The sequence below is a fragment of the Dendrobates tinctorius genome, unplaced genomic scaffold, assembly GCF_039654945.1.
Source record: "Dendrobates tinctorius isolate UK_male_01 unplaced genomic scaffold, ASM3965494v1 ptg000029l, whole genome shotgun sequence".
In the NCBI taxonomy this organism is placed as follows: domain Eukaryota; kingdom Metazoa; phylum Chordata; class Amphibia; order Anura; family Dendrobatidae; genus Dendrobates; species Dendrobates tinctorius.
This window is the reverse complement of record NW_027361697.1, coordinates 3,998,103-4,020,101: the sequence shown is the minus strand read 5'-3', so window position 1 is coordinate 4,020,101 and position 21,999 is coordinate 3,998,103. Positions and strand designations below refer to the sequence as shown.

At 45.3% G+C, this 21,999-nt stretch overlaps 1 long non-coding RNA gene across 1 annotated transcript in view; it reads left to right on the top strand.

Annotated features, from left to right (window-relative positions):
• The window catches only part of LOC141085761 (uncharacterized), a 69,689-nt gene extending 49,953 nt beyond the window's left edge, over positions 1-19,736 (top strand). The window contains exons 2-3 of the long non-coding RNA XR_012231402.1: positions 13,613-13,642; positions 19,182-19,736. This is a non-coding gene — a long non-coding RNA (uncharacterized lncRNA). The remainder of the gene's footprint in view (positions 1-13,612; positions 13,643-19,181) is intronic.
• The last annotated feature ends 2,263 nt before the right edge of the window (positions 19,737-21,999 follow it).

Below are 21,999 nucleotides of genomic sequence, written 5' to 3'. Positions count from 1 at the left end.
GCGGCGTGGGAGATACCCACCCCGGCGGCCATTAAACTAAAGGGCTCCGGGCTGAGGGGACGCCGCTCGGAGCCGAAAACCACAACTAGGGGTGGTGGAAGTCCCGAAGATTTGGTAGCAAAGTGTCCTGAAGTTTGGGCAGAAGTAGAGGGCCGGGCCGTCCGGTGTCTGGTGGACACTGGGTCACAAGTAACCACTATGCCCGCAGCGTACTTTCAACAAAACTTTCCGGAGGCAGCAAGGCCTCAGTGGGGGCCCATGATTAGACTAGTAGCCGCCAACCAACTGCCGGTTCCGGTTGCCGGGGTAGTGTGGGTGCAGGTGACGTTGTGCGGTAAACCCCTCGGCCGCAGAGGGGTGGTGCTGACTCAAGGAGAAGCTGATCAACGTCACCCCGTCACCCTAGGCATGAATATTTTAAAAGAGTTTGGTAACCTGTTGCTTAACCCCTTCACCCCCAAGGGTGGTTTGCACGTTCATGACCGGGCCAATTTTTACAATTCTGACCACTGTACCTTTATGAGGTCATAACTCTCGAACGCTTCCATGGATCCCGGTTATTCTGACATTGTTTTCTCGTGACATATTGTACTTCATGTTAGTGGTAAAATTTCATTCAAATAACTTGCGTTTATTTGTGAGAAAAACGGAAATTTGGCGAAAATTTTGAAAATTTCGCAATTTTCCAACTTTGAATTTTTATGCCCTTAAATCACAGAGATAAGGCACACAAAAAACTTGATAACTAACATTTCCCACATGTTTACTTTACATCAGCACAATTTTGGAACCAAAATTTTTTTTTGTTAGGAAGTTATAAGGGTTAAAAGTTGACCAGCGATTTCTCATTTTTACAACACCATTTTATTTTTAGGACCACATCACATTTGAAGCCACTTTGAGGGGTCTATATGATAGAAAATACACAAAAGTGACACCATTCTAAAAACTGCACCCCTTAAGGTGCTCAAAACCACATTCAAGAAGTTTCTTAACCCTTTAGGTGCGTCACAGGAATTTTTTTGAATATTTAAAAAAAAATGAACATCTAACTTTTTTTCATAAAAAAAATACTTCAGGTTCAATTTTTTTTATTTTACCAAGGGTAACAGGAGAAATTGAACTGCAAAAGTTATTGTGCAATTTGTCCTGAGTACGCAGATACCTGATATGTGGGGGGGAACGACTGTTTCGGCGCATGGCAGAGCTCAGAATGGAAGGAGCGCCGTTTGACTTTTTCAATGCAAAATTGGCTGGAATTCAGATTGGACGCCATGTCACGTTTGGAGAGTCCCTGATGTACCTAAACAGTGGAAACCCCCTACAAGTGACCCCATTTTGGAAACTAGACCCCCCAAGGAACTTATCTAGATATGTGGTGAGAACTTTGAACCCACAAGGGCTTTACAGAAGTTTATAACGTACAGCGGTACAATTAAAAAATCATATTTTTTCCACAAAAATGATCTTTTCACCCCAATTTTTATTTTCCCAAGGGTAACAGGACCCTAAAAGTTATTGTGCAATTTGTCCTGAGTACGCTGATACCCCACATGTGGGGGTAAACCACTATTTGGGCGCATGGCAGAGCTCGGAAGGGAAGCAGCGCCATTTGACGTTTTTGGCTGGAATTGAGATCGGACACCATGTCGCGTTTGGAAAACCCCTGATGTACCAAAACAGTGGAAACCCCCCACAAATGACACCATTTTGGAAACTAGACCCCCTAAGGAACTTATCTAGATGTGTGGTGAGAACTTTGAACCCCCATGGGCTTCACAGAAGTTTATAACATAAAGCCATACAATTAAAAAATCATATTTTTTTAAACAAAAATGATCTTTTCACCCTCAATTCTTATTTTTCCAAGGGTAACAGGACCCTAAAAGTTATTGTGCAATTTGTCCTGAGTACGCTGATACCCCACATGTGGGGGTAAACCACTATTTGGGCGCATGGCAGAGCTCGGAAGGGAAGCAGCGCCATTTGACGTTTTTGGCTGGAATTGAGATCGGACACCATGTCGCGTTTGGAAAACCCCTGATGTACCAAAACAGTGGAAACCCCCCACAAATGACACCATTTTGGAAACTAGACACCCTAAGGAACTTATCTAGATGTGTGGTGAGAACTTTGAACCCCCATGGGCTTCACAGAAGTTTATAACATAAAGCCATACAATTAAAAAATCATATTTTTTCCACAAAAATGATCTTTTCACCCTCAATTCTTATTTTTCCAAGGGTAACAGGACCCTAAAAGTTATTGTGCAATTTGTCCTGAGTACGCTGATACCCCACATGTGGGGGTAAACCACTATTTGGGGGCATGGCAGAGCTCGGAAGGGAAGCAGCGCCATTTGACGTTTTTGGCTGGAATTGAGATCGGACACCATGTCGCGTTTGGAAAACTCCTGATGTACCAAAACAGTGGAACCCCCCACAAATGACACCATTTTGGAAACTAGACCCCCTAAGGAACTTATCTAGATGTGTGGTGAGCACTTTGACCCCCCCAGTGCTTCACAGAAGTTTACAACTCCCGGGCGTGAAAATAAAAAATTCGTATTTTTTCCACAAACATGATCTTTTAGTCACCATTTTTTTATTTTCCCAAGGGTACCAGGAGAAATTGGACCCCAAAAGTTGTTGTCCAATTTGTCCTGAGTATGCTGATACCCCATATGTGGGAGAAAACTACTGTATGGGCACACGTCGGGGCTCGGAAGGGAAGTAGTGACGTTTTGGAATGCAGACTTTGATGGAATGGTCTGCGGGTGTGATATTGCCTTTGGAGAGCCCCTAATGTACCTAAACAGTGGAAACCCCCCACAAATGACACCATTTTGTAAACTAGACCCCCCAAGGAACTTATCTAGATGTGTGGTGAGCACTTTGACCCCCCCAGTGCTTCACAGAAGTTTACAACGCCCGGGCGTGAAAATAAAAAATTCTTATTTTTTCCACAAACATGATCTTTTAGTCACCATTTTTTTATTTTCCCAAGGGTACCAGGAGAAATTAGACCCCAAAAGTTGTTTTCCAATTTGTCCTGAGTACGCTGCTACCCCATATGTGGGAGAAAACTACTGTATGGGCACACGTCAGGGCTCGGAAGGGAAGTAGTGACGTTTTGGAATGCAGACTTTGATGGAATGGTCTGCGGGTGTCATGTTGCCTTTGGAGAGCCCCTAATGTACCTAAACAGTGGAAACCCCCCACAAATGACACCATTTTGTAAACTAGACCCCCCAAGGAACTTATCTAGATGTGTGGTGAGCACTTTGACCCCCCCAGTGCTTCACAGAAGTTTACAACGCCCGGGCGTGAAAATAAAAAATTCGTATTTTTTCCACAAACATGATCTTTTAGTCACCATTTTTTTTATTTTCCCAAGGGTACCAGGAGAAATTGGACCCCAAAAGTTGTTGTCCAATTTGTCCTGAGTACGCTGACACCCCATATGTGGGAGAAAACTACTGTATGGACACACGTCGGGGCTCGGAAGGGAAGCAGTGACGTTTTGGAACGCAGACTTTGATGGAATGGTCTGCGGTTGTCATGTGCGTTTGGAGAGCCCCTGATGTACCTAAACTATTGAAACTCCCCACAAGTGACCCCATTTTGGACACTAGACCCCCCACGGAACTTATCTAGATGTGTGGTGAGCACTTTGAACCCCCAAGTGCTTCACAGAAGTTTATAACACTCGGACGTGAAAATAAAAAAATCATTTTTTTTCCACAAAAATGATATTTTTGCCCCCAATTTTTTATTTTCCTAAGGGTAACAGGAGAAATTGGACCCCAAAAATTGTTTTGCAATTTGTCCTGAGTAGGCTGATACCCTACATGAGGGGGTAAAACACTGTTTGGGCGCATAGCAGAGCTTGGAAGGGAAGGAGCACCATTTGACTTTTTCAACTCAGAATTGGCTGGAATTGAGATCAGACGCCATGTTGCATTTGGAGAGCCCCTGATGTGCCCAAACAGTGGAAACCCCCAATTCTAACTCCAACCCGAACCCCAACACGCCCCTAACCCTAGCCCTAACCCTAGCCCTAACCCTAGCCCTAACCCTAGCCCTAACCCTAGCCCTAACCCTAACCCTAGCCCTAACCCTAACCTAACCCTACCCCAACACACCCCTAGCCCTAACCCTAGCCCTAACCCTAATGGAAAAATGGAAATAAATACATTTTTTTATTTTATTATTTTTCCCTAACTAAAGGGGTGATAACGGGGGGTTTGATTTACTATTTATGGCGGTTTTTATGTTTGGCGGCTGTCGCACGCTAAAAGACGCTTTTTATTGTAAAAATAGTTTTTGCATCACCACATATTGAGCGCTATAATTTTTCCGTATTTTGACCCACCGAGTCATGTGAGGTCTTATTTTTTGCGGGACGAGTTGACGTTTTTATTGGTACCATTTTCGGGCACGTGAAATTTTTTGATCGCTTTTTATTCCGATTTTTGGGACGCAGAATGAACAAAAACCAGCGTTTCATGAATTTCTTTTGGGGGGGGTGCGTTTACACCGTTCCGCGTGCGGTAAAATTGATAAAGCGCTTTTATTCTTCGGGTCAGTACGGTTACAGCGATACCTCATTTAGGTCTTTTTTTATGTTTTTGTCGGTTTTATGCAATGAAAACTATTTTATATAAAAAATAATTATTTTTGCATCGCTTTATTCTGCGAGTTATAACTTTTTTATTTTTTTGCTGATGATGCTGTGTGGCGGCTTGTTTTTTGCGGGACAAGATGACGTTTTCAGCGGTACCATGGATATTTATATGCGTCTTTTTGATCTCGCGTTATTGCACTTTTTGTTTGGCGGTATGATAATAAATCATTATTTTTTGCTTCGTTTTTTATTTTTATTTTTTAAGGGGTTCGCTAAAGGGGTTAACTAATGGGACAGTTTTATAGGGCAGGTCGTTACGGACGCGGCGATACCTAATATGTGTACATTTATTGTTTTTTTTTTTTATTATTTTTAAAAAATGAATTTATTGGGGAATATTTTTTTTTTTTTTTACTAATTTATTTGGCGATTTTTTTTAATTTATTTTTACACTTTTTTTTTAATTTTTTTTTACTTTATTACATAGTCCCAGGTGGGACATCACTGTCCTGTGACAGATCGCTGATCTGTCACATCACAGATCACTGTGACAGATCAGCAATCTGTCACAGGCAGTGCACAAGGCTTCCTCATGCCTGCGCTTTGCAGGCACTGAGGAAGCCAGCTTCCCCAGGCCCCCGAAGGCCCCCGTCGCCATCTTGGATTCGGGGGCCTGGAGGATAGGAGTCCCCCGCAGCAGCGCTGCACATTGCGCTGCCGTGGGGGGCTCAGGGAAGCACGGAGGGAGCCCCCTCCCTGCCGATGCTTCCCTTTAATTCCCGGTACACCGCGATCGCGTTTGATCGCGGTGTGCAAGGGGTTAATGTGTCGGGGGCGGTCCGTGACCGCCCCTGACACATTGTGCCGGGTGTCAGCTGTGATAATCAGCTGACACCCGGCCGCGATCAGCGGCGCTCACCACGTGGGCGCCGCTGATCGCTGTAGACGTACTATCCCGTCCCCGGTCATACGGGCCGGGGTACCGTGGACGGGATAGTACGTCTCATGTCAGGAAGGGGTTAATGATCCCACACAAAGGACACTGAAGCAGTGGGGTTCTCGCACAGCTCAGGGACAGGTATTCCAGCAGCTGGTGCGAGGTGCGCGGGTGCATCGGGACTGCCAGGAGGGTGAGGCTCTGGGCAAGGTCATCGCGACAGCGGCACCCCTGCTTGTGCTGCCTCCTGGACAGACAGTGGTGGCCCTGCCAATTCGGGCCCCGATACCTTTGGAAGGCGTAGAGGTGCAGGTGGAGCCGTGTCACTCAGAGCACTTACCTCCTGGCATACTGGTGGCCCGTTCCCTCGCTACGGTGCGAAAAGGAACCGCCCTGGCCCGCTGCGTTAACCTTGAAGACCGAGATATCATTCTGAAAGCACGGACTGTACTGGCCAAACTAGTAAAGCCTCTAGAAGAAGTGCTGCCCGCTGCTGCGGTTCAATTACGAGTACACCCCGAGGATCCTGGGGAGGTAACAATACGAACCCTACAGGCCCACGAAGTCTCGACACAAGAGAAGGGCCGAAATATTTTGGAGCAGATGCGGGCCGAGCTTTCTGGACTAACTGCGGCCCAACTTTCACAAGTAAAAGCATTGCTGGGACAGTACCATGAAGTATTTGCTAGTCATGAGGACGACTTTGGGTGTACCACCGCCATCACTCATGAGATCCCCACAGCAGGAGCGGCCCCTATCCGAGAACGATATCGACAGATCCCGCCACAACTCTATCAGGAGGTGAAAACTTTGCTGGCTCAGATGCTACAAAAAGGGGTGATACGGGAAAGTCAAAGCCCTTGGGCGGCCCCCATCGTGTTGGTCCGGAAGAAAGATGGTACGCTACGATTCTGTGTTGATTATCGTAAATTGAATGCTTGCACTATTAAAGACTCATACCCACTGCCCCGCATAGAAGAATCTCTGTCTGCATTGGGTAAAGCAACATATTTTTCGACCCTGGACTTGGCCAGTGGGTACTGGCAGGTGCCTATGTCAGAAGAGGACAGAGCTAAGACGGCGTTCATAGTGCCCATGGGACTGTTTGAGTTTAATCGAATGCCATTCGGGCTGGCCAACGCCCCCGGGACATTTCAGCGATTGATGGAGCGATGTCTAGGGGATCTCAATTTTGAGGCCACGTTGATCTACCTGGACGACATCATCGTCTATGCCGCCTCCTTCGAGGACCACCTGAAGCGGTTGGGACAGGTACTCAGCCGGCTGCAAAAGTACGGGTTGAAGGTGAAGCCTCAGAAATGTCACCTATTTCGCTCTCAGATTGAGTATCTGGGTCATGTCGTTTCGGCAGAAGGTGTGAGGCCATCCCGGGAGAAGATTGCTGCTATCCAGGAATGGCCTACCCCCGAGACGGTGAAAGACGTGCGGGCTTTTCTGGGGTTAGCTGGATATTACCGTCGTTTCGTAAAGAATTTTGCATGTCGAGCTCGAGCCCTACATGACCTGCTGAAGGGGGCTCCCGCTGGGGCCAATGGGCGAAAAATCCAGTGGCAACACCCTCAGGAAGAGGCCTTCCGAGATCTCAAGGCTGCACTCTCGGATGCCCCAGTGTTGGCTTATGCGGATTTTTCTCAGCCGTTCATCCTGCACACTGACGGGAGTCTTCACGGGCTAGGAGCTGTGTTGTCACAAGTTCAGGATGGCCGGGAAAGGGTGATCGCATATGGAAGCCGTTCACTCCATGACTCCGAGCGTAACCCTGACAATTACAGCTCTTTTAAGCTCGAGCTCCTCGCAGTGGTGTGGGCTATGACGGAGAGATTCGCAGAGTACCTAGCGGGCTCCGAGGTGCTAGTGCGAACTGACAATAACCCACTGGCTCATTTGGAAAACGCCAAGTTGGGGGCTTTGGAGCAGCGATGGGTGGCCCGAATGGCGAAGTACAATTACAAGATTATTTACAAAAGAGGGGCCGAGAATGTTCATGCAGATGCTCTCTCTAGGATTCGACATACAACTCCTGGACTGAATCGAGACGAAGAATTAGAAGGAGAGGAAATACCGTTCGCTCTTACCGCTGCCGTGCTCACCAATGTTGATGCAAAAGTATCTTCCCCAGAGGCCCACAGGGGCATCCTGGAACAATCTCGTAATAAGTGGATACAACAGCAACAAGAAGATGAAGAAGTTGGACTTCTCCGGACATGGGTCGCCGCTGGTCAATTACCCACTGATACTCAACGACAAGCTTTGACCCAAGACCTGTCGCTGATGCTGCGACAATGGGAGAGACTGATTATCCGAAGGGGATTACTGTACCGTAAGATCACTTCGCAAACAACCTCAACGACTGTTTGGCAGGTGGTTACGCCCGGAGCTCAACTACACGAACTGGCTCGAGAGGCTCACGAAAAAGGGGCCCACTTTGGAGTCAAAAAGACTTTGCAATGGTTACAACAGAAAGTTTATCACCCACGCTTGTCGGCTGTTGTGGACGAAGTTTGTCGTACTTGCCGCTTATGTGAATTGGCCAAACCGCCTGCTCAGAGGGCCGCAACACAGACGATTGTGACTTCAGAACCCTTGGAGCTCTTGACAGTGGATTATCTGCACATTGGTCCCGCATTCCAGGGATACGAACACTGCCTCGTCATGGTGGATCATTTCACTAAATTCGCTGTGGTCACCCCTACTCGAGACCAGACCGCGGAGTCAGCCGCCTCCGCAATTTGCAGAAATTTTATACAAGTGTACGGCTGTCCTCAGCGCATACATTCCGACCAGGGAGCATGTTTTTTGGGGAAAGTTATGGAGGAACTACATCATCTTTATGGGACTGATAAATCCCGGACCACACCATATCACCCGCAAGGGAATGGGGCTTGTGAGCGATTTAATCGGACATTGATTCAAATGCTACGCACTCTGGAGAGTGACAAGAAAGCTCGTTGGCCTGAATATGTTTCTGAATTAGTGTGGGTTTATAATAATCGGGTACATCGAGTAACGGGCTATACTCCTTATTTCCTGCTGTTCGGACGAGAGGGTAAAGGGATCACGGAGGTAGAGTTGGACCCCGAAGAGCCTCGGCCCTGGACCGGAGTGTCGTCTTGGGTCCGAAATCATCGCCACAGGTTGCAAACTCTTCACCGAATTGTACATACCAAACTTCAAGACTGGGAACACCCCGGGAAGAATACAACCTCCCCATCTCCAAAGCGGGGACCGTGTGCTTGTACTAGATCAACGCCCCCAGAATAAACTGGAGTCACGTTGGGAAGAGAGTCCTTATCGGGTACTACGCCGTATCCATTCAGAAGGACCTGTGTACGAAATACAGCCTGAGCAGGATGAAACACTGCCTACTCGCATTGTGCATCGTAATATGTTACGCCTGTGTATTTCTTCCGACCCGAAGCAACTGGAACCCGTCCCGAGGACATCCGAACCGGAGTCCATATGCTGGGACTCAGACGACGAGGATTTCCCTCCAGTTCCCAAGGGCCCTCCACCCAATAATGAGCCAGTTGACACAATTAACCCACCGGCATCTTGCAGCTCACCGACGTCCACCACCCCAGAAGATTCCACCCCAGTCGAACTTAGACGCTCCGAGCGGTCAACAGCCGGCAAACCCCCCGAACGGTATGAACAAGACCAGTTCGTATGGCAACAAATATTGACACCTTTACAGACCAATCTCAATAGACTAACACCCTCGCCCGAGGACTGGCGAGCTTACAGGGTGGGGGAATGTGGGGAGGAGGACCCCCATACAGTGATTGGGCTGGAACCAGGGGGACCGCCATCAGGGTTGTTGAAGAAACCACATCAGGGGGATTACAAAGGGAGACATGCGACTGAAGTTGTCAGGGCAGCAGGGGGCGGGGCGAGGGTAAAAGGAGCAGGGGACGCGCTGAGGTGGCAGTTGGCAGAGAGCCTGACAGGAGAGAGGAAGCCGTGCGGCAGAGTTAGGACTGTGGCAACTGACGGTGTGGAAAAGAGAGACAGGCAGGAGACTGAAAAAGGGAAATTTGAGACTGACCGAAGGTTGACGCGTAAGAGACTCTCCCCGGGAGTTTCCCCCCGCAAAGATTCAGATAAAGTGACGGCCGCTGATTCCCTCCGTGGTGTGACAGGACCGGGATCTCAGGCGACCGCTGCGACGACACAGCAATCCGGTACAGTGGCCAGGACACTGCCCCCCTGTCTTCTCCCACAGCTGCGGCCCCGTCATCACCGACCTCAGGGGACGTCACCTCGCTATAAGCGGCCGCAGAGCCCGTCCCGGTTACTGAGGGGACACTGAGCAGAATTTGTTAACGTTTATGTCTTTTTTTTTTGAAACTGCGTCATGACCTGGCTGGGGAACGAGCGCCTCTAAACGGACGCCTGGGAGATTGACCCCCTGAACAGTTTCTTCAGGGCCTGTTGTGCCCCCACCGTGCCAGCCTCTTCAGGGCCCGTTGTGCCCCACCGACCCCATTTCTTCAGGGCCTGTTGTGCCCCACCGTGCCAGCTTCTTCAGGGCCCGTTGTGCCCCACCGACCCCATTTCTTCAGGGCCCGTTGCGCCCCACCGCCCAGTTTCTTCAGGGCCTGTTGTGCCCCATCGTTCCGGTTTCTTCAGGGCCTGTTGTGCCCCATCGTTCCGGTTACTACAGGGCCCGTTGCGCCCCACCATCCAGTTTCTTAAGGGCCTGCTGCGCCCCATCGTTCTGGTCTCTTCCTGGCTGGACAAGCACAAGTCCTTCCGGGAAGTCGTGGATTACAAGGCGGCCACATCTGCAACCCCTGAGTGGTCGTGAACTCGAGCGACGCCCGGAAGGCTAAGTGTATTATAGAGAAAATAAGGACCCTTTTTGTTTTTTTAATGTTGTTTTACGAGTCCCTGCGAGGACAAATAAGTGTTTCCCGTTTTGTCTGATTTAATCAGTTTTAGCCCTTGCGGCTTTAAAACTTATAAAAGTTTATTTCACCCCACATTCAGTCTCGTGTCTCGTCACTGCATCCTGTGAGCCTGCTCGAACCCTACACTGTCCCAGATAGTCAAGAGAGTTGGGGCATTCTCATAAAGGCCTCGGGGTTGGGACTATAATGTTCCTATTACCACAAGACTAATGTTGGTAAGTATGAATTCTGCCAGCACTATAAGTGCTAGAACTTATTTTCCCCCATACTTCCCAGGATATTATTCCTGGCCTTGTCTCGTGACTTGCTTGCCCAGAAATTAAAGCACGCCTCTCTATTACGCCTGTATGCAGTATGACAGACAGGAGAGCAGGAGAAGAGAAACAAAGACGTGTCCCCATTTCCTGTAAGGCATCTTGGTGTCACTGCTGCCACAGACGGATTACACTTGACAACAGGCAGTGGACAGCAAGTTAGAGAGAAAGGAGACAAATTGTGACTAGCACTTTTGCAGATGAGATAAAACTGTCTGGAAGTACAGAGGCTATTTAGGTTTCTCCAGTTCAACTTGTGTATTAATAAATGTATTAATTACTGCAAAACATTGTCAAAATTTTTTTTTGTACAGATGAAAGCAATAATCTCATGACTCAGTTGACTCATTTTCTTAACCTATTTGTACCATAATTCTGCTTTGAATAGCGTGTTGTATAAAGCAGAGCTGTGTACAGGCGGCTACTGCTGGCAATGGCTCCTGTATGAACAAGATGCATTTCCTGTCGTTCAACTCATTTCTTTATGTATATTGACTTATGATTTTCTTGGCACTTGATGGCGGCATCCTGTACATGTACTCTTCCTACCGAAGGAACAAATAAGGCAAAACATTACACACAGAAAATTAACAGTGTTGAGGATGACGGAAACTGTAATAAAGACGATGTTAGGCCGGGGTCACACTTACGAGTGCAATGTGAGAAACTTGCACGAGTCTCTCGCCTCAATACCCGGCACTGCCGACGGCGGTTTGAACCGGAGCATTCAGCTGCATAGAATGACATACAGCCACACACTCCGGTCCCGAGTGCCAGCTGCAGTGCCAGGTATTGAGACGAGAGACTTGCGCAAGTTTCTCACATTGTACTCGCAAGTGTGACCCCGGCCTTAGGCTTAGACTCCATGCATTCCTTATAGAAAAAAGTCACAAGCAACCAACATTATTTGCAAAAGTCATATGATGCTTGTGACTTTTTTATTTCAAATGTACCCAATCCTATATTACCAGGAATGATAAGATCATTTGGCAAAACCTCCAGTAACTCCCCTTATATTGAAAATGATCATGCATACTTGGCTTGGCTGAACGTGCATATTTATGATCTGTATGGGGTTTCTACAACCCTGTTCACAAGTTATATTGCAGTGCTGGAATTCCTGCATGATGCCCATCCTCCTCGCTCCCAATAGGGACGCCGACTCACTACGCTTCTTCCTGCTGCTTCGGTCTCCTGGGGTCTGCGCACATCTGGCAAACCACATCACTGCAGTTGGGGTGTGCGCGCGCCTCTCATCTCTTAAAAAGCGTGTGCTGTCCTAAAGTGTCCCTAGCCAATAGCTGGGGGACACATTATTTAAGGCACTTCCACCTGTTGGGAGGTGCCTGAGCAACATATTCTGTCTGTCTCCAAGCTTGCCAATTGTCAGGTTCCCTGTCCTTGTATTCCTGTATACAAGCCGTGCCTGTCAGCACCTCCAGTACAATCCTGTATACCAGCTGTACTTGCCATACCTTCCTGTGTACCAGCCATGCCTGCCCGTACCTGCCATCTCCACCTGTATACCAGCCTTGCCTGCCATCTCCATCTGTATACCAGCCATATCTGCCAGTACCTGCAGTGTCCACTTGTAGTCCAGCCGACTGCGCTTGCCTGTGCCTGCTGTGAAATCCATTCCTGGCCGTTCCAGCGTCTTACCCATTTGAGGGTCAGCTGCCGTGTGTCCGAGGTCTGTCCTGGAGTAGCAATTGGCATCCATCTGGAGCCAAGTCTAACCCTACCATCAGATGCTTTAGTGAAGAGTCGGGTATTCGCCTAGTCATGCCCCTCCAGGCTATCCTCGGACCACAGCACAATAGTTTCAGTACCACGAGCGTAACATATATAAATGTACATTTCGGGATGCACAGTGGATTAAGCATGTCACTTCACTTGGTAATGCCGAGGACTAGTCGCATCACGTTTCTCATCTGTTCTGCTTCCCGGATTCCGCTTCTCCTCCTATGCACCAGGTTGCAACAGCAACCGGATGCACTACAATGATATTATCAGCCCAGGTCTTTTAAACCTGGCTCAGACAGAAGTACCCTGCCGGAGCATTTTGGTAGCTGGCGTGCTGCCGCTACCTGGTGATGCTATGTTGTCATTTATTGGCGATGAAGCTCTGTTACCACAGCCATCATTTTTCCACCTCTACTACATCTTTGATACGAATATAAGCCCTGTAGATGTGAACAGAGCCTTGCATCATCCTTTGTCCTAGCTCCCAGAGTTTTGCAAAAAAAAAATTAATGGGTAGCTAGCTGGCCTATATTTATTTCTGTATATTAGTTTTGATTTATTTTCATTTTTTAGCAAAATAAACATGCATAAATTGCATATGTCAGACCTCTCATAAAGATGTTCCTGCAGGTCAACTTGCAAATTTGTCATGCAAATCAGATTATTGTTATATGACCCTGATTGTTGGGTATAAATCACTTGTTTGCTATAAATTTTAATATAAGGAAATGTGTATGGTGAGGGAGTGAAGAACCTGTGTGTGTAACCACAAGTGTACAAGACAAAGGACATCTCAGCTGCGGTAGCAATGTGTCCTCCACGGTTTCAAATTTATCTTTCCACTGCAGGTAAGAGCCGGAATATCCTAAATATCGCCATTATACATGTAACCCATAGTACGGGGCTCCAGCACTAACCTATAGGCATCTGACATTTACTCTTTCACTTGTGATATGCACTTTCAGAAAGTAACTTGTATTTGTATTATATGGGTTGGATACATATTAGCTGAACTTTGCTATTGACTTATGTTCTTCTCTTTTTTCCATGATTGGATCCAGTGATCTTGCTGTCAGCTCCCAGTAAAGCGGGTAAGAAATTGTCGGCTGTAGTTTAACGAATGTAGGTTGGCCATACATTGGGGAATCCGTTGCAAACATTTTGACGTGACTGACCACAGGTTCCTCTCTCCTCCTGTACCAGTCAGTGACTTGTATTGTTCTTGACTATTTGTACTTGTTTTTTTAATTATCTGTAACCATTTTCACATTTTAGGTACCATGGAAAAAATGGCGCTATAATACCAAATGATAATATTGTAAAGAATTGTATATATTGCGCCTGCTGCAAAAAAAAAATCCTTCTAAGGCTATGTTCACACATTGCGTTTTTGCTGCATTTTTTTCCCCACAGGCAAAACCTGCTCTCTTGGCAGTAAAGTAAAGAAGCTGCTTCCAAAAATCAGGTTTTGCTGATTTTTTACTGCATTTTTATTGCTGCCTCTTGTGCAATGCATATTGGTAAAGTTTAGTGGTGCAAAAAAAACATGATCTAACTTCTTAGGTTTTTGCACCAAAAACACAACAAAAACTGCGTTTTTTTGCTGCGCTTTTGCACTCACCCATTGTTTCCTAGGGTCAAAAAAACGCTACAAATATGCCGGGATAAAAAAAAACAAAAAACGCTGAAAGACGTGACATGCTGCAGTTTTCCAAATCAGTCAGGAGCAAAACCGCAATGAGCGTGCATGAGATTTCTGAAATATCATAATCTTTGATGGTACTGAAAAAATGCAGCTTAAAATTTGCATTAAAAAAAGCAGCAAAAAAAAAAGCAAAAAAGCAATATGTGAACATAGCATAAAGCAACCATTTGCAGAAGTGCATATCTAATAATAATAAAATTATTTGCAGATGAAGTCCCAAAGCGGACCTTGCTGTCTAAGGGTATGTACACACAGCGTCATTTTCAGGCGGATTTAGTCTGAAACCTGCCTGAAAAGCGCTAAGAAATGTCAAAAAGAACAAAAAAAAACAAAAAACAAAAAAAAACAATGAGGTTTTATTGAACGTCGTCAGCTTTATAAAAAAAAAAAAAAAATTATGCGTGTCCTGATTAACCCTTTCTGATCTGTCCACGTACGGTCATTTTTTCTTTTCTCTTGTGGTAATTGTGCAAAATTCATGAAACGCGTGCGCTATTTTGACGAATTGATTGCCAAGAAACAGCAGAGTCACATTTCATATTAATTTTCGTCTTGAACCCGTAATCCGACTTTTTAGCGCAAAAAGTTGCACATTCAACAAAATATTGGAAAAACGTACAGACAATCTCTCCAGGGAAGGGCCAGAGTTACAGAAAACGCAAAATTAATTGTGACTTTTCGAAAAGTCGAACGATGAACTGGGCAAAAATATGTGGAAACATCAAACCTCACCCACAATGCCGAAGTAAAAAAAAAACAAAAAAACAAAAAACAAACAAACAGATAAATATAAGAAAAAGTCACTTTAATTAAAGGGACAAATTAAAAGAAGGATTAGGTGCAAATATAAAAAAGGTGTAAAACACCAAAAACTAGATAAAAACAGGTGCAAATGTAATAAGGAAATTGACACAATGTATGTGAAGTCTTTTTTTATTTTTATTAATTGCAGTAAATCTGTGGCTCATTTACCCCCCAATGGTTCCATTTTGTGTAAGCGGCCTACAAAGAAAACTGCTTGTGTTGTCCATAGCAACCAATCAGAGCTCGTCTCACATCCTTCAAAGTGCTCTGATAAAATGAAAGCAGCCCTGTGATTGGTTGCTATGGGTAACAGGCAGGTTTTCTCTTTTAGACAGGTTTGATAGATTGAGGCCATTGAGAAAGGGTTGACTACAAATGTCCCTGGTTACAGAGTATTAGTCCTCAAGCGTCTGGCCGTGACAGGGTTAACCGCTCCTGAATGTATATATCGATAAGACACGGGGTCCGACTGCGGAATTCGATTCGGAGATGATGAGAATATTGATTGCAAACGACAACAAAAAAATAATCCATTTTCTTGTGCCTTGTGTTTGAGGGAGGATTAGAAGTTTTATCCTCCTCAGTGACTTCTCCTCACATTGACGAGCATTTCGGTTAGGATGACGCCATATTTCCCCACCGAGTGATGATATCGGAGAGATTACAAGAAGCGGTGTCATAAGTGCTACATATATATAATGAGCTCCCCTCCCCCTTCGTAACGCCTCCGAATCATAAAGACCCTAGACCCCGACCCCAAATTCACAATCCGGACCCTACCAGCAAAATATATTCCCAACCCAGGCCATTTTTATTGATTTTTTTTTTTTTTTTTGGAGAGGTTAATTAAAAAACAGCAATTGTGCATGTTTTCCTTTCATTTTAGCATGCACAGCATAGGATAAATATTAAAGGGGTTGTCCACAGGTTACTGAAGGGATTAATAAAAAAAAAAAAAAAAAAATTAAACTCTCCACTGCCCCCTTGTGGTTACAGCAAATATAGGCATTATTTGCAGCCTTTGCCTAAATTCAAACTTATCAGATTTGTTGTCACCTTTCATGCAATCCTATTAGTAATCTGGCTATATTAATTTATGTTTCAGTGCTTTATATTTTACATACTATTCGAAACAATATTATTAAACTGTGATAAAGGACGCGTTGCGTTAAAATCACTGTAGTCCGCTGAACGGCCCCCAAAGCAGCAGGGTTTGCAGGGAAGTAATAGAAGTAGAGATGAGCAGGGGCATAACTGCAATAGGTGCAGGGGATGCAATCGCACTTGAGCCTTCGAGCCTAGAAGACCCCAAAAGTCCCTTTTGCCGATATAAAAACACCAATGATATTCAAGATTTGCAATATTTGGGGTCCCCCGTTGGAGCTTTGACATTGGGGCCCATGAGCTTCAAGTTACGCCACTGGACATGAGCAATAAAATATTTAGGGGCACCCAGCTCCAGCCAGAGTTCACTTCTACAGCTGGCATCTGCCGGGCACCTGTGTTGACCAAGACATGTTGAAAGGCCTAGGAAGCGACAGAGGTGCCTCCCACTCACACATGCCCTCCGGTTTTGGAGGTAGAGCTACGGGGACCCGGGACCATCGCTCACAGTGGCACACCTTTGGTATCTAATATATAAAGCTCAAGTGTGTGTATGTATGTATGTATGTATGTATGTATGTGTGTGTGTGTGTGTATGTATGTGTGTATGTCCGGGATTGGCATCCGCGCACCGTCGCAGCTACAGCCACAAAATTTGGCACAGTCACACGTCTGGACCCCAAGAGCGTCATAGGCTATGTTGTGAGGCGAAATTTTAACCCCGCACGTTCCAATTCACCAAACAATTTTGCCCCTATCTACATAATGGGGAAAAAGTGTGTGTGCATCAAGCCCCGCCCCTCATTATGATGTCATAATGGTTGCCATGGCGACGCTGATGTCATCATAGGTTGCAAGCCCTGCCGCTCATTATGATGTTATAATGATTTACTATGGGATGGTGGATATGTATGACGGGTATATGGGCACTGGACTGTGGGATGGAGGATATGTATGATGGGTATATGGGCACGGGACTATGGGAAGGATATGTATGATGGGTATATGGGCACGGGCCTATGGGATGGTGGATATGTATGATGGGTATATGGGCACGGGACTATGGGATGGTGGATATGTATGATGGGTATATGGGCACGGGACTATGGGATGGAGGATATGTATGATGGGTATATGGGCACGGGACTATGGGATGGAGGATATGTATGACGGGTATATGGGCACGGGACTATGGGATGGAGGATGTGTGATGGGTATATGGGCACTGGACTATGGGATCGTGGATATGTATGATGGGTATATGGGCATGGGACTATGAGATGAAGGATGTGTGATGGGTATATGGGCATGGGACTATGGGATGGCGAATATGTATGATGGGTATATGGGCATGGGACTATGGGATGGAGGATGTGTGATGGGTATATGGGCACGGGACTATGGGATGGCGGATATGTATGATGGGTATATGGGCATGGGACTATGGGATGGTGGATATGTATCATGGGTATATGGGCACGGGACTATGGGAAGGAGGATATGTATGATGGGTATATGGGCACGGGCCTATGGGATGGTGGATATGTATCATGGGTATATGGGCACGGGACTATGGGAAGGAGGATATGTATGATGGGTATATGGGCACGGGACTATGGGAAGGAGGATATGTATGATGGGTATATGGGCATGGGACTATGGGATGGTGGATATGTATCATGGGTATATGGGCACGGGACTATGGGAAGGAGGATATGTATGATGGGTATATGGGCACGGGCCTATGGGATCGTGGATATGTATGATGGGTATATGGGCATGGGACTATGAGATGAAGGATGTGTGATGGGTATATGGGCATGGGACTATGGGATGGCGAATATGTATGATGGGTATATGGGCATGGGACTATGGGATGGAGGATGTGTGATGGGTATATGGGCACGGGACTATGGGATGGCGGATATGTATGATGGGTATATGGGCATGGGACTATGGGATGGTGGATATGTATCATGGGTATATGGGCACGGGACTATGGGAAGGAGGATATGTATGATGGGTATATGGGCACGGGCCTATGGGATGGTGGATATGTATGATGGGTATATGAGCACGGGACTTTGGATGGAGGATAATTATAACTTTCTATAACTAACCACAGTTAGTTACTATTCCCGGGCAGCGCCGGGCTCTTCAGCTAGTATGAAATATTTCAGCAAGTTGTATATCTTTCTGTCTTATACACATTAAAAACATAAAGGATCCTGTTAATTCTGGTCTTTAGCCACCTACGCTCAGGGCTGATCCCCTTTGTTGATGAACCTTATAGGAGCTACTTAACCCTTTTCATTATGTAACCCACTGCTAAGACATTGATTATAAATTGGGAATCAGTTATTAGCTGAAGTTTCAGGCTAGGTTCACACTAAGCGTTTTTTCCATTATTTTTTATGCATTTGTTTAATGCAATTTTTCTGCTGCTTTTTACAGTGCCAGCAAAGTCTATGAGATGTTAGAAATCTCATGCACACATCTTTTTTTTGGGCATCATATTTTATGCTTTGTTTTTTTTTTGCACAATGGAGCATGTCACTTCTTTCAGCGTTTTTCACCCAATGAAAGTAATGGGTGGTGAAAAAATGCTGAAAATCTGCACCAAAATCCACAGGTATTAGGTTTTTCAGCGTTTTTTTGTGCCAAAACCTGATTATATAGAATTTTTTTTGCAGTAAACTTTATCAGCATGCACAAGAGACAAATGTAGCATGAAAAAATAAACACAGGAAAAACCAAGCAAACCCTGCTTTTTTCCTGCTGAAAGCAGATTTTGCTGCAGAAAAAAAAGCTGAAAAAATGCTTAGTGTGAACATAGCCTTACTTAGGAATTTTTTTTTTTTACGAGTATATAACCGCTCCTAAAGCTGACGACTCAGCGCCAAAGTTGGAATCTGATTCTGTGCTCTGAGATCATGGATGCTACAGTGATCAGTGGTGGAGCAATGAATAAGACGGGTGCACAAAATCTGTCCCAATATGTTCCCCTTATGTTACAGATTTTGGATGGCTGATCTTCCAGGTGGATTTCATTCCTGTAGGAGATGCAGAGTTCACTGTGGCTGCAGACTCGCTCGTCAACATGGTGAGCATGGACCCGCTCGCTGCATCCTGTAATGAACTTCAGAAATGACAGATTAATAAATTTAAACATTTATTTTTGCTCATAAATACGAGATTTTCCAGTACCGGACGGCAGATGCCTGTGTCAGTCACATTCAATAAAGCAACATATATTGTAGCAATGCAGATGGCTTTTACCAAGGCGCCATTTGTCACTCACTGGTTTCCCTACAGGCAGTGTCAAGTAATTGCTGGAAGCAAATCAAGCCCCCCATTTCAGAGCCCTCCTATCTCCCTCAAGGACAGGACCCAGAATTTACTATTGAAAATACCACCTCTCATTGCCTTATGTAGCAGGGACACTAAAAAAAAAGTGGTTTTATGGAGAACGGGGCACCTTGGTCACCAATCCTGTCTGAAGGCACAGACATTTTGACAGATGTCTGCTGTAAATCTGATTGTAAATTCCCACTTGTGACAGTTCCCGCAAACGTTACATCTCTAAATAATATAACTAACTGGATTTTTTAAATTTAAACTGAGTGCCTCTTCCATTTGCCGCTGCTTTACTGATTTTGGAAAAGTTGTTTTATTTTCTTCTCTTATAAAGTTAAGGAACAGAATAAATAAAAACGAAAAATAAAAATTGTAAATGCAACCACAGAACTTCTCTATGGGCACGGCCAAGTTTTGATTGGTCAATGTCAAAGTAGAAAAGGCAAACACCCACAGAGAAGTTCTGCAACATATGACGACCCGCTGTCGGAAGGGAAAAATGTGCATCTTTATTTCAGGGACTATACCTTTGGAACGGATGGGTACAGAAGAAAAAAAAGAAAAAACTACTCCAGAATCAGTGGCGGTATTTAGGTCAAAATTGAAGGCCACGTTCACACGGAGATTTGTAAAGTTGGAAAAATATGCCGCTGATTTCGCAGAGAATCCATAGCAGAATTCGGAGGTGGACTCTGATTTTCCTATGGCTACCCGTCATGGTTCCTATGCGGAAGCTTTGCAAAATTAAAGACTACTTCACATGTCACAGTTTTTGGAATCCGCAGTATAAATGGCTATGTGGATTTCCCATTGAATAGATGGGATCTGGTGTTGGCCTAATCCACACTAATTTTGATGCAGAATAAGCGGTAAAATCTCTATGGAGGAAACTCCATATGAACATGGGTTCACACGTGTTGTGGTTGTGTGCGTTCTTAGGATTTTCTGGATTTCAGAAAGCCAAGCCCGTAGTGTGCATAAACCCCAGCCATACTATTATATAGAATGATCTTACCTTTGTTAATTCAACAATGACTGAAGCACACAATTTGTTTTTTCTTCTGCAGATGAGTAGACTACTGTCCACAAAAATCCCAAATGGAGAGTTCAAAATGGTGGTGATAAGCAATTCTACAAAATAATGAAGTCATCTCCTCCACATAGCTCACCTAGGGGGACGCGAGAAGATCCATCCTCAAGATCATCTCTCTTGCCCGACGTCTTCATACACAGAGCGCGCCGGTATTCTCTATATGTCGCTAACAGTCTCCTCTTCCAGAGGCCTTTCACCCACAGAACAAAAGAAACTTCTGTTGGAAATCCAATAAGTTGGACCATTCTCTTCCCCGACATCATAATGACACGCAAAGAACAGTCGGTCAAACCCATCACTATGGATTACTTTAGACTAATGCGTATGGGGCCTTTTCTTGTCCATGGGCATCATATTTGCGTGGATCCACCTCCACAGATGTTCAATTAACCTCTTACTAACGATAACGTCATCAAAGTGTTCAGAGTCTCTGCACTGTCTCCTCTCCACTAGCAACTGTCTTTGCCTTTACCTGCCACGGACAAAGCCACACCCGAACTTTACTGTGGTACATCTCCACCTCTCCTCGTTTATGGCACCAACGCCCACCTCAGCTGCCAGAGGACACAAGTTGTGCCACATATAACATGATAATGAACCATAGAAGTTAATTTGACAATCATTACTTTATACAATTATTACAAATTTATTGCAATTTATCATCCAATTGTGGCTCGTAGAAATAAATGTATATACTCCAAGAATCTGACGTGTGTTATTCTCCAAAAATAAAGTTATCCCGTACATACAGGACTGGGAATAACTTGCTGGGACCCTCAGCGATCCTGAGATCCGGACGTCCTATAGACAATAAATGGAGCAGAGGCCGAGTAAGTGCACAGTCGTTCCATTCAAGAGCAGATCTCGGGATTGCCTGGGATCCCAGTGGTTGGATCTCCAGCAAGTTATCGCCTATCCTTTTTTTTAGGGGGGGTGAATAACCCTTTTATGATTAAAAGGAACAATGTAGTAAAACAATGCACTACCAAAATCAAGACCTTAGACATTAGTTGGAAAATAACAATTATGAGAACAGGGAATGAATGGGAGGAAGGCAATTAGATTGACTGTGTTGTTCTGATTTTTTTTTAACTCTCGTTCACACACTTAATACAACGCCGAATCTCTTAGTTTCCTGTGCCAGAGCCATGGGCATTGTTTGTGCCACCATCTTGTGCCTCCATCTAGCACCATATTACGCCATGGAGCGAATATCTCTGAAACGTCTCCTTGTACTGTATGATAAATCTGTTTACCATTGATGTATAACATGGCAGGAGCCCGGCGTTTCTTGGCCACATCCAGCAGTACGAGTCTCTGACATTTGCCTTTCTGCCATGTATGTGACCGATGTTGTCTAGTGTAGATAGGCCCTATTACGCCAG